The 15,421-nt window shown below is 56.4% G+C and overlaps 1 protein-coding gene across 2 annotated transcripts in view; it reads left to right on the top strand.

The window, feature by feature from the left end:
* Window positions 1–392: 392 nt before the first annotated feature.
* MEF2D (myocyte enhancer factor 2D) overlaps window positions 393–15,421 on the top strand; it is a 35,300-nt gene continuing 20,271 nt past the window's right edge. For both annotated transcript variants that reach the window (XM_054711441.1, XM_028131361.2), the window contains exon 1: window positions 393–697. The gene's annotated coding sequence lies outside the window, so the exon portion shown is untranslated. The remainder of the gene's footprint in view (window positions 698–15,421) is intronic.

Genomic DNA, 15,421 nt, shown 5'->3' with positions numbered 1-15,421 from the left:
GGACCTCCTTAAGCGCATGGTAGCAGCAGCGCTAGGCAGCGGTCCCGCGAGCTCTGGGGGCCACCTCCACCGCGGGCCGAACCCTTTAAAGGCCTCTGGGTCTCGCCTCCCCACTTTGCCTCGCTCTGTCCCTCCCTCCCTCCCGGCCGGCGGAGGGATCTGCCGCTCTTGGTGCTACAGCCTAGCTTGGTCAAGCGGAGGGGCGGGGGCTGACCCGGCCCGGCCCCGCGGGCCAAGGGAAGCGAGGGGCGGGGCCGCGTCCCCGGTCCCGCCCCTGCTTGGGCCCCGCCCCCGAGACACCACAAGTCCCTCCCATTGGCCCCCCGCCTGTCCATCAACACTGTTTCCCCACCCCTCAAGCTAGGCTGAGCAGTGCCTACGTCGGCCTTGACTCCCAGGGGCTGGAGGAGTTACCTTTGGAGCCCGAAAGGAGGAAGGAAGCAAAATATCAACACAGCGGAGGCGAGTCGGGTATTCGGCCCCGGTCCCCCGCCTGCCCGCCGCCCGCCTGCCCGCCCCCCACGCCCACGACGGGGGTCCAGGCCCCTCGGCGCCGCCCAGAGCCCGCGTGGACACCAGCCTCATTTATTATTCCCCCGCCCGGAGCTGCGGCTTCCCGGTGTTAAAGATACCCCGGACTAGAAGCGAGAGCTACCCCTTCTCAGCCGTGACACCCCCCTTTTCCCCAGCGGGACCGGTGAGTAGAGAAAAATAATGTGCCTGTCGCTTTAAGAGGCCCCCTCCCCCACTCCGTCTTGGGGTTGAGGTGGAGGGTGGTCCCGACTGTCCCCCTGAAGGGGTGGGATGGGGTGGCCACCTGGGCCGGGAGAAACTCGCGGAGCGGGCTGTGTTTTCGTGTGGCGTTGGTGGGAGATTACATGGGGGACTGTTTGTGTTAGGGAGTCGGCTGTGGGGGACAAGTGGGGCGGTCTAGGGGGTCGGGGTGGGGACGGGCGGCTTGGAGGCGCGCCGGTCTGTTGGTGTCCGGGGGTTCCGATGGTCTCCGAGTGGTCTGGGAAGGGAGGCCATTCTCAGAGGGGCCCTCCGGTGACAGCCGGGAGCGACTGACATTTTAACAGCCGCCCCCCCCCCCCCCTCCTCGCGCCGCCTGTTCCCTCCTCCTTGGCCCGAAATGGTGCAGAAGGGGGCCTGGGCGGGCGGCGGGAGGGTGGGGGCGGGGGGAGCCGCAGCTGTTTGGGAAGCGGGGGAGGGAGGAGAGATGTTGTTCAGATGACACCGGGGTGGTGGGTTGGGGTGTGTGAGTGTGTGTCCGGGCCCGGGTTTGCCGGGTGCCTATGGAGTTGGGACGCAGAGTCACCACGGAGGTGGACACGCAGGATCCTTCCTTGGGACCCCCTAGCCCGCTTCCGAGACCTCTGATCTGGTTTGTCATCAGCCCCAGCTGGAGAACCCCTGGCCAGAAGTTTGCAGCTGTGCAACATCTGGGCAAGAGTTCTCCAGGCTCTCCATCTATGGCCAGCTGGTTTGGGCTCAGAGTGGGGGTCCAGGGGATAGGGTAGAGGCTTTTGGGGAGGGAGGGCCAAGGAGACTAAGATGCATCTAGTCTCTCCTTCAGTCTCTTTCCAGTGCCAGCCGCCATCCTTTAAGGTTTGGGTCTTACAGAGATGGGGGAGAGGGCCTCCCCTTCCCCAGTAATTCAAACTGCCCTCTTCCAAACCTCCTGAGGTCGCTGTCATGAGAGGAGGGGTCCTGGGTGTGAGCAGTCTTGGAGCCACTGAGGAGGTTATCCCAGGTTTGTCCTGAGTGGGAAGCTCTCTGTAAGTCCCCCTAAGTAGTGCATTGTTGATGGGTTGGGGGAGGGTACAGTGAGTGGATCCCGTGTGTCCCCTACCCTGTGCCCAGCCTCCCTTTTAAGGTTTCCTTATAGGCCTTGTTTTTGGGGGTGGGGTAGTTGGGGGGTGGCCCTCCCCTCCCCATCCCCTCAATGGGCCTCCTAGGCATTTCAGGTGCCAGCCTTGACTATGGGAAATTTGCCATCTGGGGCAGTGACCTTGGGCTGCTCTGGCCTGGAGATAGGAGGGGAGCACAAGATGGAGTGTTTTGAAGTTAGGGAGCTGTCCACCTCCTGCTCCCCTCCAAACCCCCAGCAGGGGAACCTCAGTGGTCAAGGAGAACATCAAAAAGGCACATGTCATTGTTCACACACGTCCACCCGCCTGTGGCCAAGGGTCACACCCGCTCCAGGTCTTAGCCTTTCTGTTCCAGCTCCCAAGGCCTGCCTGGGAATGAATTTCCTTCCTGTGGTTTCCCAGTGCTGGGCAGGAGGTGGGGGTGGGATGGAATCAATGTGAGATGGCTGAGGACCCGTTTCTATGAAGTCATTGGGGGACACCGGAGCTTATATATAGCTCTTTCCTCACTTGCCCGAGCACGGGTATTTGGACCCTTGGGTCTCGGTAGTCATATTCTCATTGTCACTTCCCTGTCCCCAACACACCTGGTGTGTGTGTGTGTGTGTGTGTGTGTGTGTGTGTGTGTGTAAGATCACACAGCAAATCTATGTCAGAACTTTAGTCCAACCGCCACTCTCTCAGGCATGGATGGCTTCACAGTAGGAAGAGACCAAAGGAAGGAAGACACAATTCTTGTTCTTGGAGGCCCTGGTCCAAGAAGGGAAAGAAGCAGGACCCAGTCCGAGAGCATCCTAATCCTTGTGTTGGGGGCTGGGTATGGGAGGCTGGGCTAGAGCTGCTTCTGTGTGCTGTACCCAGTGCCTGGAACAGAGTGATGGAAGACGTGGAAGGACGGCGGGTGCTGCCCATCGCTCACCCCACTCCGTACCTGCTGCCCTGCCCTGGAGGGGCCTGGGCTTCCCAGCTCTGCCTCCCTTGGCTACTGGATCCTCTCATCAGCTGGGAGATATAATAGTCTTTCTGGCTGCTGTTATATAATCTCTCTCCAGCAGGTTTTTCTTTAAAAAAAAAAAAAATCCTCACTGGGTCTTTTTTTGGGAGGTGTGATGGGGGAAAGATGGCGAGTAGACGTGCAGGTGGGAGACTGGAAGACCAGTAGCAAGGAGGGGTGGTTAGACAAGGGTTTAGACCCTCTTTGATTGCTATGTAGCCCCTCCCACCCTCCTCCTCTGACCGTGCCCTGGGATGGTCTCTTTTGCTGTGGAGTTCCTGGTTCTCTGCTCATCCTGTCAGTCTTCTCCTTCTGGGCAGCTGGGTCCCCGGCCCTCCTGGTTGGCACGGGGTCCGGAATCTCAGCGCGTACCTTGGTGCTGGCGGGGTGTGAGTGGGCCGTGTCAAACACTTTCCCACCCATTTCTGTATCTCTGGGGACAACGGGGGTCAGGGACAAATGGCTGGGTTTGCCATTTTTCTAGTTGTATTTGGAGCCAGGCCCCCAGCTTCTCTGCCCCTCTAGTCCAGAGGGTGGTGGCCTTCGTGGAGAAGATGAGTCAGTGAGGTGGGTAATAGAGGTCTCCACCTCTTGGCCACAAGTCAGAGTTGGGGTTCACCTGGGTTCTAGCAGTTGAGTATGAGGAGGAGATGTCCTAGAACCCATCACCAGGGGTTAGATTCTGGTCTTGTGGCTCTGGTGGCAGGTTCTCCCCACCCCTTGGGACCATGGCTGGAACTCTCCAGGCTTTCTGAGGCCAATTGGTTTGAGGCAATTATCTCCCTTTTACAGGGAAGGAGGAGATGGTGGTGGGGCCAGCATAACCTCAGCATCACTGTAATCACTGGTGGCTTTTATGGGCCAGTCATGGGGTCGGAGTCCGGCCAACTGTCTGTCCTTCTGTCCCAGTTTGGTGACTTACTCATGGGGGGAGGAGGAGGTGTTAGGTGCTAGTAGCTGTGTTCTGGAAGCTGGACACCTTGCTGTGTTGTGGTTGATGTTGCCCTGTCTGTCCACAATTGCAGCAGGCAGGATGGAACTTAGACCTGGGGAAGAACTTCCCAGTAGATCTAGTTGTTGGAGAGACAGCCGGCTCTAACTTGGCTTGGGAAAAAGGAGATCCCAAAGCACTTTCTTCTTTAGTAGTTCTTGGTGGCTCTGCTGAAAGGCCTTGAACTTTGGCCTAGTGGGAATGGTGCAGTTTGGCTCCTGGAATATTTATTTTCATTTCTCTCCCCCTGCCTGGGGCTGCAAGTATTCTGAGGAGGGTTTGTCCTGGAGCTATGGGATGGGGAGCTTGGGGACCCCTTTCCTCTATCTAGCAGGGGGGCTGGGTGGAGGGTCTGTGCAGACCGAGATGCCCAGATGCACCTGGCAGGTCCACAGCATTGAGTGGCACACAGGCATGAAGGTGTGCGGTGCATACACGTGGGTGTGTAGCACCCACGGAGCAGCTGCCGCCCTGTAGGGGGTGGGGGGTAGTGAATGGCAAAGATGATTAAAGGATTGGAGACTGGGGATATGGTGGTGGGGGGAGAACTGGAGGTAAGGAGATGAAGGGCATACAAGAACTCTGAAGAGAGAAGGGTTGCCTGGAGCATGAGGGATGGAGGTTAGACTACAAACGGGCAGACCTAGAGCATGGCTTGTGAGTTGTGGAGCCCTGGCTGACTTCCATCACTACCCCTTACATCCCTCCCCTCCCCCACTTACCCTCTGTGGCCCTGGCTTAGCCTGTCTGTGACCCTCACACTGCTTGTGTGTCCTTGGATAAGTCAGCTTTCCAGAAACAGAGGAGTTTCACCCAGCCTTGTGGTGATCAGAGCACCTGGGTGTTTTGGTGGTTTGTCACTGGTTTCTGTTGCCCTCCCCATTCATTCTGATGAGCCCTTCCACTCCGATGCAGCAAGGTTGTATCTGAGCCCTCAGGCATTTGGGGCAGATTCCTGGTTTGGGTAATCTCTGAGGCCCTTCGCATCTGATTTTTCCTTTCCTGAGGCTGTGGCCACAACCTCCCTTTCCTGGGAGCCCAGCCATGCTTCTGGCCAGGCATGGAGACAGGGGGATGCATTCAGGAACTCTGCACAGGACCCCGAGAGTCTGGAAGTGGGGTGGAGGTGGGGCAAGGGGGGTGGCTGTCTGATCTCTCTCTCTTGCTGTAGGCTGGGAGGGGAGGGACTTGTCTGGAGCTCTGGCCTGTTGCTGGCCACACCCAGGTGGGACCATATTTACTCATTTAAACTCACCCTCCCAGGAGGCTCTGGGCTCTAGCCTGGTCACTGACCTTGGCTTGGTGCCTCTGGCTGGGTGCTCTGGCCACTCCCTAGGAGTTGGGCAGACCAGGGAAGCATATAGAGAAGGAGCTTTTTTTGCCTCTGGTCAAGAGAGCTTTACCCCACTCACCCTATTTTCCAATATACTTTTGGAGACCAAAAAGCTAAAACTTTTTTAGGTCTTTGGGGACTGGAGGAATGAAACTTCCATTTGTTCTATCCCTGTGTGCCAAGCTCTGTGCTGGGCATGGAAACATATGAGAACTTGTTTCTTTCTCTCCACAGTTGTTTTTCATAGTTAGGGAGACTGCATCAGAGGTTTCAGTGACTTGCTCAGGCTCTCCCAGTGAGGAGGGTTAAGGGCTTTTGTCCGAGTGTTACGGGAAGGGTTCTGCCTTCAGGGGGGGCAGTGGAATGGGCGGCCAGGGGAGACCCTGGAGAAGGAGGAGGATGTGCTGAAGGGAAGAGCAGGCCTCGTAGGATTCCCTGGCAGAGGGCAGAGGATTAAAGTGTGGTGGTGAGTGGAGAGAAGGTGCTTTGTTCCCTGAGAAGGTGTTGTCTTTTGATTGAGTGCCACAGGAGAGAGCCCCCAAAGCCGGTACTTAGGAAGGAGGTGTGTCCTTTTTTCCAGACATCAGGGTTAGCCTGGCCTAGGACTTGCCAGCTAAGGCACCTACCCAGAAAGTGGGGTGGGAGCCGTCAGTGTCCCAGTAGGGACTCGGTGTATGTGTATAGGGAGCAGGTGAGCAACTGAAGAGGCCCTGAGGGGACCAGCAGGCCTAGGGCTTCGTCTGACCCTGGGGCGGGCTTGGGAAGCTGAGTGCTCCCCAGCCAGTTGTCTCCGGATCTCAGAACCCTTCCCCACTTTGCCCCATGAGCTTTCCAAATCCCTCTAGATTCATGTTCTTGATTTCCCTGCTCCCATCCTGCCAACAAATACTTGGGGTTGAGGGTTGGGAGAATAAGAAATAAGAGAGAGCTCAACCCCATTCTTCAGGGAAAACCTCCTGTGGAGGGATGTGTGGGAGGAGAAGAGGTGTTGGTCTCTTTTCATGGCGTCTTCCCGCTGCAGTTGGATGAAGTAACTGGAAGCAATGGGATGGAGCAGATGACCTCGAACCTCGAGTTTTTTTCCTTTAACGCATGCATATGTGACGTATTCGGTGAGGGGTCATGGTTGGGGGTAGACCAGGAGAAAGGCTGATTTTGAAAAGGTGCTTCAGGCCTTTCCATTTACATCTCCCTCGACCTCTGATCCCCTTTCCTCCAGCCCCCACAGCTGCCTGCCTCTCCGCTGACTCCCCTATGCATGCGCTGTGGCAGGCCCATGGGGCCCCTGCTGACTGTGTGGGAACAGGTGTCTGGGACCGGCTGCTCTCTCTCGTCTTGCCCACCTGTCAGCCCAGGGGATAGGGAGCTGATGGGGAGGGGAGGGGAGGAACCTCTTGGCCCCCTCACCTGCTCCCTGGGGTGGGGCCCTGGTTATAAAGCGTGGCAGAAGGACTGAGAATAGATCACAGACAGGACTTCCCACTTAGAGGAAGGATAGCTCCAGATCATAGCAATGGCAGAGAAACCTTGGTAGGCAAGGGTCCTTGCTGGCAGAAGTCAGAGGGGTCTTTGCACATGTCTTCATGAAAAAGTGAGAAGCTGGGTATTGGTGAGGAGCATGAATTTGCATAGCTGTGTGCAGGTCCCCTCCCCAGTCCCCCGCCTTCCTGGGCCCCCCTCCATCTGGCTGGGCATCTTGGGCTCACCTGGCACCTTTCCTGAAAGCAGCAAGCTAATCCTGTAAGAGCCGCCTGGCTGGCCTTCTCAGCAGGCCCACGCAGCTGTGCTGCCTGCCCTCCCTTGCCAGGGGCTTAGAGGACTGTCCTTCCGAGTCAGAAGGAGACCCAGGCGCCTCCCTGAGTGGCCCCTTTAAATCCTCTGTGGCTTCCCAGGGTCATGATTTCTCTAGGAGGATTTGCTTTCCCTGATTGGATTGGCCTCTTTCGGGCCCCCTGTCTGTAACTGTAGGTGGACACATCACACTCATCCTCCACCTTTTATCCGAATCGGTGCTGTCCAGTCTGAGGGCCCAGGCCTCAGGGCCCCTCCCCTCTCTGCTTGCTCTCACTGTCCCAGCAATGGGGCCTGACTGTGCCTTCATCTGCTTCAGTCAGAGGAGGCCTGCCCTTGTTCTGTGGGTGGGAAGACAGGACCTCACAGCTTTAAATACGGGGGCCAACCACTGCCCTGGAAGAGAGTGCTCCTCTGAGACTGCCTACTTGCTGCCTGCTTTTCTCCACGTTTTCCTCTTCCTTTGGCCAGGGGCCCACACTCCATAGTTACCCCCCTGCCCTCATTTCCATGGGAAGTCCCTCCCCTGGTCTAACCAACAGCCCATCCGCTGCAAAGGCAGGCAGTCCAGATCCAGCACTGGTATCACTACGCTCACCCCAACGGCTCTCAGGCTGACCCGCCCCCCAAGGTCCCAGCTGCCACTTTCACTTCTGTCTCCTGAGACCCCAGAGGGAAGTTGGGTGGGGAGGTGGAAGGTGACACACTAACCGTCCCAACTGCCCCCACCTCTCCTCATCTGAGGAGAGGGATGGCCTGCGTCCTGTCTACCGGCCTCATTTAGATGACTGAAATGCAGTGCAAGGGTTGGCTATAGTGAGAGGGATAGTGGTTAGATAGCAGGAAGGACTTCCCAGGATTGGAGATCACTGATGGACTTCATTGTTTTAGAGGGTATGGCTGAAAGTGTAGATAGTATAGCTGGACAAGCAGAGGTCAGTTTGACCTCTCCCATTGGTTGGAATGTAATGCCAGGGCCTTCATGCCCTCCAGGAGTTACCAGCTGTCCATGCTTGGTTAGGTGGCTCCTAACCAGGCAAATTTGAGCCCTAGAGACTACTAAGAGGCAAAACTCTGCTCTGGGAAGTCCTCTCTGTGGTCTTGCCTCTCTCTTGCTTGCTGTACTAGCTATTTCCTCTCAGTTGGCACTCTTGGGAATGGATTTTTAAAACAGGGATAGAGGTAGAAGTTTGCCACCCACCTCATCCTCCTGCTGCCCAGCCTCTGCACCAGGGAGAAGAATGGGGCTTTTTCCCTGGGGAGCTGCAGGCAGTTGTGGAGCCAGCACCCTTCATCTCGTGAATCTTTTCAAGTTCCTCGGCTTCCCTGTTTGCTAATTCCTCATAACTACACCTCCCCTGCCCCCGCATCTCTACCTTGACAGGGACCTGGACAAGACTGGAGGACCTAGTTGGTTGAGAGCTGTAGACAGTGCAGGGAAGGGGGTTATGTATCAATTCATGAATGCTTTCGGGGGAAGAAAGATGGGCCTGGAGGCCTGAGGTACCAGGAACTCCATTTGGGGGTCCCTAAGTGCCTAGTTTTGCTAGGTGGCCCAAGACCTGGAATGAAAAGTTGAGCTTGATAGAATAGGTCAGAGACACTAGCAAATCCCCCTGCAAATGTGAGGTAGTGCGTCATTACTGATCGGCCTGCTGTGGTAGAGCATGAAGCAAGACTCAGGCTTGGGTTCCAGAATTGGCTCCACTAATGACCATGACAGTGACCGTGGGCCAGTCACTATTCAGTACCCAGAAGCAGGACCCAAACCCTGGGCCTGATAGGTATACCATGTGTGTGAGGGATTGGGATGACTGACGTTGCCCCCAGGGCCTTGTGGGCCTCAGCTGGCACCTGCCCTGGCAGACCATGAGCCTCTGTTAACCCTTGGCCATCTATTGTGGGGGTTACTGTTCAGAAAGCACCTCCCTCTTTAGCCCTCTCCTTACTCTTTTCTGGCCTCCATATTGCTCTTCCCTCTTTTTAAAAAAAATATTTTTATTGATTTCAGAGAGAAAGGGAGAGGGAGGGAGTCAGAAAAATCAATGATGAGAGAGAATCACTGATCGGCTGCCTCCTGCATGCCCCCTCCTGGGGATCGAGCCCACAACCTGGGCATGTGCCCTTGACTGGAATCAAACCCAGGACTCTTCAGTCCGCAGGCCTATGCTCTATCCACTGAGCCAAACCTGCTAAGGCTGCTCTTCCCTCTTAAGCTGGAGAACAGTGGACCCAACCAGGCTATCTCTGCTGTTCCCTCTCCGTGGACTCACACAGTCCTGACTTTTCTTCCTTTTGGGCCTCTCAGAAGAGCACAGGCCTGAATGTTCAGGCGGGAAGGGCACGTGGGTACCTAGTCCACTCCACCCATCCATCGCACTGACCAGTGGGTGAGGCCTGGAGGGAGCAATGACTTAATTCAGGATCACACAGTACACAGTGACTTAGGGCCAAAGCAGGGACTAGAATTCGGTCCAGAGCCCCCATATTTCCCTGGGATGCTGCCGCCCAACCCTTTTCTACAAAATTCAATCTCCTGTTGCTCCCAGATTCTTCCTGACATCAGGCCGGGTGGCTCCGGGAACTTGCAGGGGTTTGGGGGAGGTTCCTAGGAACCAGCCCAGAGGCCACCAGGCGAAGGCCAGAGCTGGGGTGGGAGGTGCTGGCGCCAGGGAGGGCAGGCTGGCTGCTCCCTCCATAGGGAGACAGACAACCTCACAGCTGCCGCAGGAAGGATGAGAGCTAGACTACAGGAAGGACAAGCTAGGGTGGGGAAGCAGTGGAGGAGGCTCAGGAGACAGACCCTCACTGGAGAGGCATCTCCTGGGCAGAGAACAGGATGACCCCATCCCAGGAGATTTGCCAAGGAGGAGAGGGCTGGAAGCCTAGGGTGGGGCCAGGGAGAGTTGTCCAGCGGAAACCCTCCGGAGGGAGGGCTGTCAGCCTTGCTCCCACACTGGATGCTCCTCCTGGCAAGTCAGTTCCTGTCCCTTAAGCTGAGGCTGTAATGCCCTGCCTCCCTTTGCATTCCTAGGGTGCCTGGGACCTGAGACCACCTCTGCCGCAGGTCCAGCTTCCCTGGACTGGTCCTTTCCCCTTCCCCCCAGCCGACAGCCCGCCCCCAGGTCCCTTGTGGGTGAGTTAAAATTAGCTCAGTGCCCAGGCTAAAAATAGCCCCTGCCCAACCCGGAGGCTGCTGGGCTGGGGGAGGGGAGTTCCCGAGGGAGGGGAAGATGGTGGGAACCGGGTTTGGGTAGGGAGCCTGCCAAACTGAACTCCGAAGGGAGGAGGATCAGGGGTAGGGGCCTGCTTGTGTCTTTGAGAGCAGATCGCCTGTGCCTTTTAGAGTAGATCATATAGAACTCAGGGGTGAATGCAAAGAGACTGCCACGTGGGAAAGGATGGGGGAGACAGAATGGAGCCAGGAGTAGTGGGTGGGGATCAGGCAGGGGTGGGGGAGTGGGTGGGTAGGGAGGTGGGGGTGGGGTGGGAATTGGGCTTCGAGGAGGGGCCTTTGCTCAGACTTGGGAGAGGTAATGCCCCACTTGAGGACCCGTCCAGTGTTTGTGAAGAAAAGGCTCCCTGTCCAGGCCTCATCTCCTGGTGCTTGGGGGGCGGTCACTGGGCTCACCTTCCTGCCCATCTTCCAGAGCTCTTCCTGTGCCTCTGCTTACGGGGAAGCAGTCCCAGCCCCAAAGAGTGACTGGGCAGCTTGTGAGCCCTGGGCTGGGTGGGAATGGGGGCGGTACCCAGGGATTGAGAGTGCCCTTGGGCCTTGTGCTCACCTCTGCTCACTCTCAGGACCTGCCTGCCCTCAAGGTTGGACATAGTCCAGAGCCTCAGGGGCAGAAATGCTCCTTCCAGCAGGGGAGGGGGAAAGTGGGCCCAATGCAGGCCCCCAAGGGCCTCTCCCCGCCCTTGCCCAAGGGGGACCTGCCCTCCTCTTGTCTGTCTCCTGGCTGGACTGCAAGTTTTCAGAGCAGGGATGGTGTCCTGTTGAATTACACCTACGCGCCAGGCCTGACATCAGGGTCTTGTCTCTTGTCTACCCACTTATCTCTGCACCTTCCCCTCTGTCTGCTCCTGCCTCTCCCTCTCTCCTATAGCCCTCTCCTGTCTGCCTCTGCACCACACTTAACCTTCTTTCTGGCCTCTCTACCTCTTCTCTGTCTCCTTTCCTACAGCTGTGTGTCTGTCCCCCTCTGTGTCTGCCTCACCCACGCCTCCTCCCTCATTAGTGAGCAGGCTGCTGGAGGCCCCCTGACTGTGGGGGTGATGGGTAGATTGGATTGCCACCCCCTCCCCCAGCTCCTGCTGCTTATTTCATGCCCTGCAGCCCAGCCACAGGGAAGGGGCGGGAGGAGGGATGACAGCTGTCTCCAGCGCCTCCTACCTTCCCCTTCAGTCCACAGCCTGCCGCCCTGGGCAGCCTGGGAGGGAGGGATAAAAGGCCCACTTAATGAGAACTGCCTTTCTCACTGTGTGGAAGAGCAGGGTTGGAGCCATATTGCTCTGTGACAGGGGCTGCTCACTCGGCCTCTCTGGGCATATTTGCCTCATTTGACCAGTGCTGGTGTGGCACTTCTGAAAGCAGGTGCCTTGCATTTTCTCAGAGCCTGTGGGACAGAGGACACATCTGGGTGGAAGGATGTGGGAGAGAGGGGGAGGCAGGTACTCCCCTGACACTAGCCATTGGAAGGCACTCACTTCTGTAGCTGCCTGCGAAGGGCAGTCCTGCTGCAACCGTGCTCCAGGAGACAGCCCTGACCGCTCCCCTGCCCCCACGGGCCCTAGGCCATCCTCACACAGGAACTGAGATAGCATCATTCTGAAACCCCGAGAATAGTTTGAATATTGCTCAGGTACCAGGAGGTGTTACATTGGAGGAGGCTGAGGCCTGCTACTTCTCCCGTACCCCCTCCAAACCAAGACCCCCTTTAGGGTACATTTTGCATATTATCTGCACCTCATTTGCATGTTAATACAACCCATGTGCTCCTACTGGGTCTGTAGCACAGCTTGGAAAAATGGCTGTCCATGGGATCCTTTTGGATCTCCCAAGTCTCAGGTCCCCTCAGCCCCTCCTCCTTGTCCAGAATGTTGTCAGATGAGCCTCCCACCCTGCGTCCTCTCTGCTCTCCATTTACAAAGGCTTCTCTGCAGCCCAGCTGCCATCCTTCCTCCCTCTTTCTCCTTCTGTCTCTAGGGGAAGGCTCTACCTCTCCCTGCCTCACTCCCCGGGCTGAGGAGGTCCACTCCGCCCCATCCTGTCCTGCCAGCACTGCCCCTGAGGGTGAATCAGCGGCAGCTGGAGACCTCCAGAGGGTACTTTTGGTGACACAGATGCAGTCAGCCAAAGAGATCATAGCTGTGGCCTGAGGTCAGGATTGGGCAGACCCTGGGGCCATCACAGCAAGAAGGCCATGCTAGCTACTCCCCCACCCCCTCCTATCTCCATGGCAGCCCTAAGCCCTCCCAAGCCTGGGGCTCCAGGAGAAGTAGCCCAAAGCCAGTTCTTCTGGGAGGGCTTCCTGGAGGAGGAGCAGGTGGGAAAGGAAAAGAGGAATGGGGCCAGGGCAGGCCAGGAAGGAAAGGCTCACATCTGGAGAACAGATGCTAAGGCCTCTGGCTCCTGGAAGTTGGTTAGGTAATTAGGTAGACTGCTAATTAAGGAGGTCCAGGTGTTCATTAAAATCTCGCTAATTGGTTAGGAGGGAAGCTTGGACAGGATAGGCCTCTATACCTGCGATAGGGTCAGTTTAGGGTCCTCTGTGCCCATTCCGGCCCCAGCCACCCCTCTTCCAAAGTCAGGGGTGAGTTCATGTTCTTGTCCCAGAGCTTTCTAAGACTCTGCAACAATGTAGAATGGAGAGCAGAGAGGAAAGAGATTGGTACTGACCGAGCCTGCTTTGTAGGAGGGCTCCTGGTTAGATAGGAGGAAGGACTGCTCTATCTGGCAGTGGAGGGGCAATGGGGAAGGGGCCTTGACAACATGGAATTCTAAAAAGTGCTTTGGGCTACCGGTGGGGATAGATGTTGCCCTCCTGATTTCCCTGTCAGAGGGTGTTGGATGGGTCTCTGTGGCTTCCCTGTCTTCTCAGCCCTGATCCCTCTCACATCCTAGCTCCCCCAGCATGAGGCGGGGGTGGGGGGGGGCGGTATAGGAGATCAGCCAGGGAGCTGGTTGCCAGGCGACAGTTGCCTAAGCAACCCCATCCTCTCTATCTCCATGTGCTCAGGGCTGCTCCTTAGAAGACTTTAGAGTCTCACCCTCTATACCAGCCAACCCAAGGGTGGAGAGGGTTGAGGACTAGAATGGCAGAGGTGGTCGGAAGGTAGATGGTTTCCAAACGGACAAGCTTCAGGTGCAGCTGGGAGAGGAATGGGGCCATGGGATCCTTCAGCAGGACTGACTGAAAGACCACAGAGGACTTCTTACAGGGTCACAAAGATGAAACAATCCTCTCTTCCTTCCAACAGATATTTCCTGAGCTTCTCCTTTCAGGGGATAGAGTGGTGAAAAAGACAAATGTGGTTCCTGCCCTCATGAAGCTTGAGTCTCATAAATGAGCCAGGCATTAAATAGAAGCACAGAATTATAATAATTTAGAGCAGCGGTCGCCAACCGGTGGTCTGCGGACCACTGGTGGTCCGTGAGGTCTGAAAGGTTGGCGACCACTGATGTAGAGCCATGAGTGCTAGAAAGAAAAGAACAAGATGCCCTGAGAGTAAACAATTGGGGGAACCGAAGGAGTGAGGTTGGCTTGCAGTAATGGCTTTTCTGAGTGTCATGAGAGCTAAGGATGTGTTCTCTCCCAACTTGGAGGAAGACAGCATTGGCCATACATTGACAGAGGTTACATCTCGGCAAGAATTTGCTTGTGAACAAAGGGTGGTGAGGAGATACAGCAAAATGGGAGGGAAGGGCAGTGAGATGCTCTAAGCCAGAGGAGTGCTAGAGTGACTGCATTTACCAATCTGGATCGGGGTCTCCAAAGCAGGCCAGAGAATCCTTTTTAAAAAGCCCTCTTCTTAGCCCGGCTCCCCTACCTTCAGGGTGCCCTCCTCACCTCCCCTGCCAAGCTCTAAAAATGTAGCCTTTGGATTGCACTGGGAGGCAGGGGAGCTGAAATCCTTGGGTTGGAGACTTTGTAGCAGGGGTTTGGCGGAGATTGGGGTTACCGGCAAGGAATGGTGAGGGGATAGAGCAGTTCTGGGCCCAGGTATCTGCTGGGCCACTCAGGGTTGGCTGGGCTTGTGTTGGTGTTGTCCTAGGGCCCTTGTGAGGGCCACAGTGGGAGGCCCAGGTCCCATGGAGCAGGTTGAGAACAAGGAAGAGGGGATGAGAGAGGGGTAGAGGGTCCTTCCAGGAGAGGGAAGGGAATGACATTGCTTTCTGAAGATATAGACAGAACAGAAGCTCTCTTTCCAGCTGGGCTAGGGAAGGCCTGAGGGACAGTCCTGGTAATGGGAAAGAGTGGAGACGGGTATTCCTGGCTCCTCCCAAGTGCACAGATTCCCTGCCTTCCCTCCCCCATGCCAAGATGCTGAGGCTGAGCTTCAGACCCTACTGTGGAACATTGGGGACCATGGTTGAGTGGAGCTAAAAAGGCTCAGCCATTGGAAACGAGGGCTGGGACAGGTTCCTAATTACAGATGTCTATTATCAAACACCTCTCCCCACCTCCCTTGACTGCAGTGGGGTCTCTGACAGGGGTGCTGTGGAAGGGGAACTCTGGAGGGAAGTGCTGGGTTTCCATGGTCTAGGCTCCTCTCAGGACCCAGTCGGAGAGGCTTTAGAAAGCATGACTCCCACCCTGGCTGGTTTGGCTCAGTGGATAGAGCGGTGGCCTGTGGACTGAAGGGTCCCAAGTTCTATTCCAGTCAAGGGCACATGCCGGGGTTGCAGGCTCAATCCCCAGTAGGGGGTTGTGCAGGAGGCAGCCAATCAATGATTCTCTCTCATCATTGATGTTTCTCTCTCTCTCCCTCTCAACTTCCTCTCTGAAATCAATAAAAAATATATTTTTTTTAAAAGGGAAAGAAAACATGAGTCCCATGCTCACTGCCCCCTCCACCATCTCTCAGAAGGCTCCATCTCTGATGCAAAGACTCCTGAAATCAAAGAGTTGGAGGGACCCTGGGATTAATTCGTGCCTCCATCCCCCAAGGCCTCACCCAGCCTGTTGGGGCGCTGCCCACACCTGAAAGCATGCACCTTTTCAGGCTCAGGCTGAGCTCTCATTCCTATGTCCCCTCCCATCCCAGGGCATCTCCAGGATTGTATAGTTAGGGGCTCCGTTTCCCATTCTGGCTCTGGAATTGGAGCTGTTCGACCGAGGGGCCATGACGGTTTATACCAGTAGATGTACTGAGACAGAGAATCCCGCCTGGTGCCTGCACCCCCTGGCTTCCAGCCGTCTCCTGTGGGTACATCCGTA

Source organism: Eptesicus fuscus, chromosome 22, assembly GCF_027574615.1.
Source record: "Eptesicus fuscus isolate TK198812 chromosome 22, DD_ASM_mEF_20220401, whole genome shotgun sequence".
Classification (NCBI taxonomy): Eukaryota; Metazoa; Chordata; class Mammalia; order Chiroptera; family Vespertilionidae; genus Eptesicus; species Eptesicus fuscus.
This window is presented reverse-complemented; position numbering and strand designations above follow the sequence as displayed.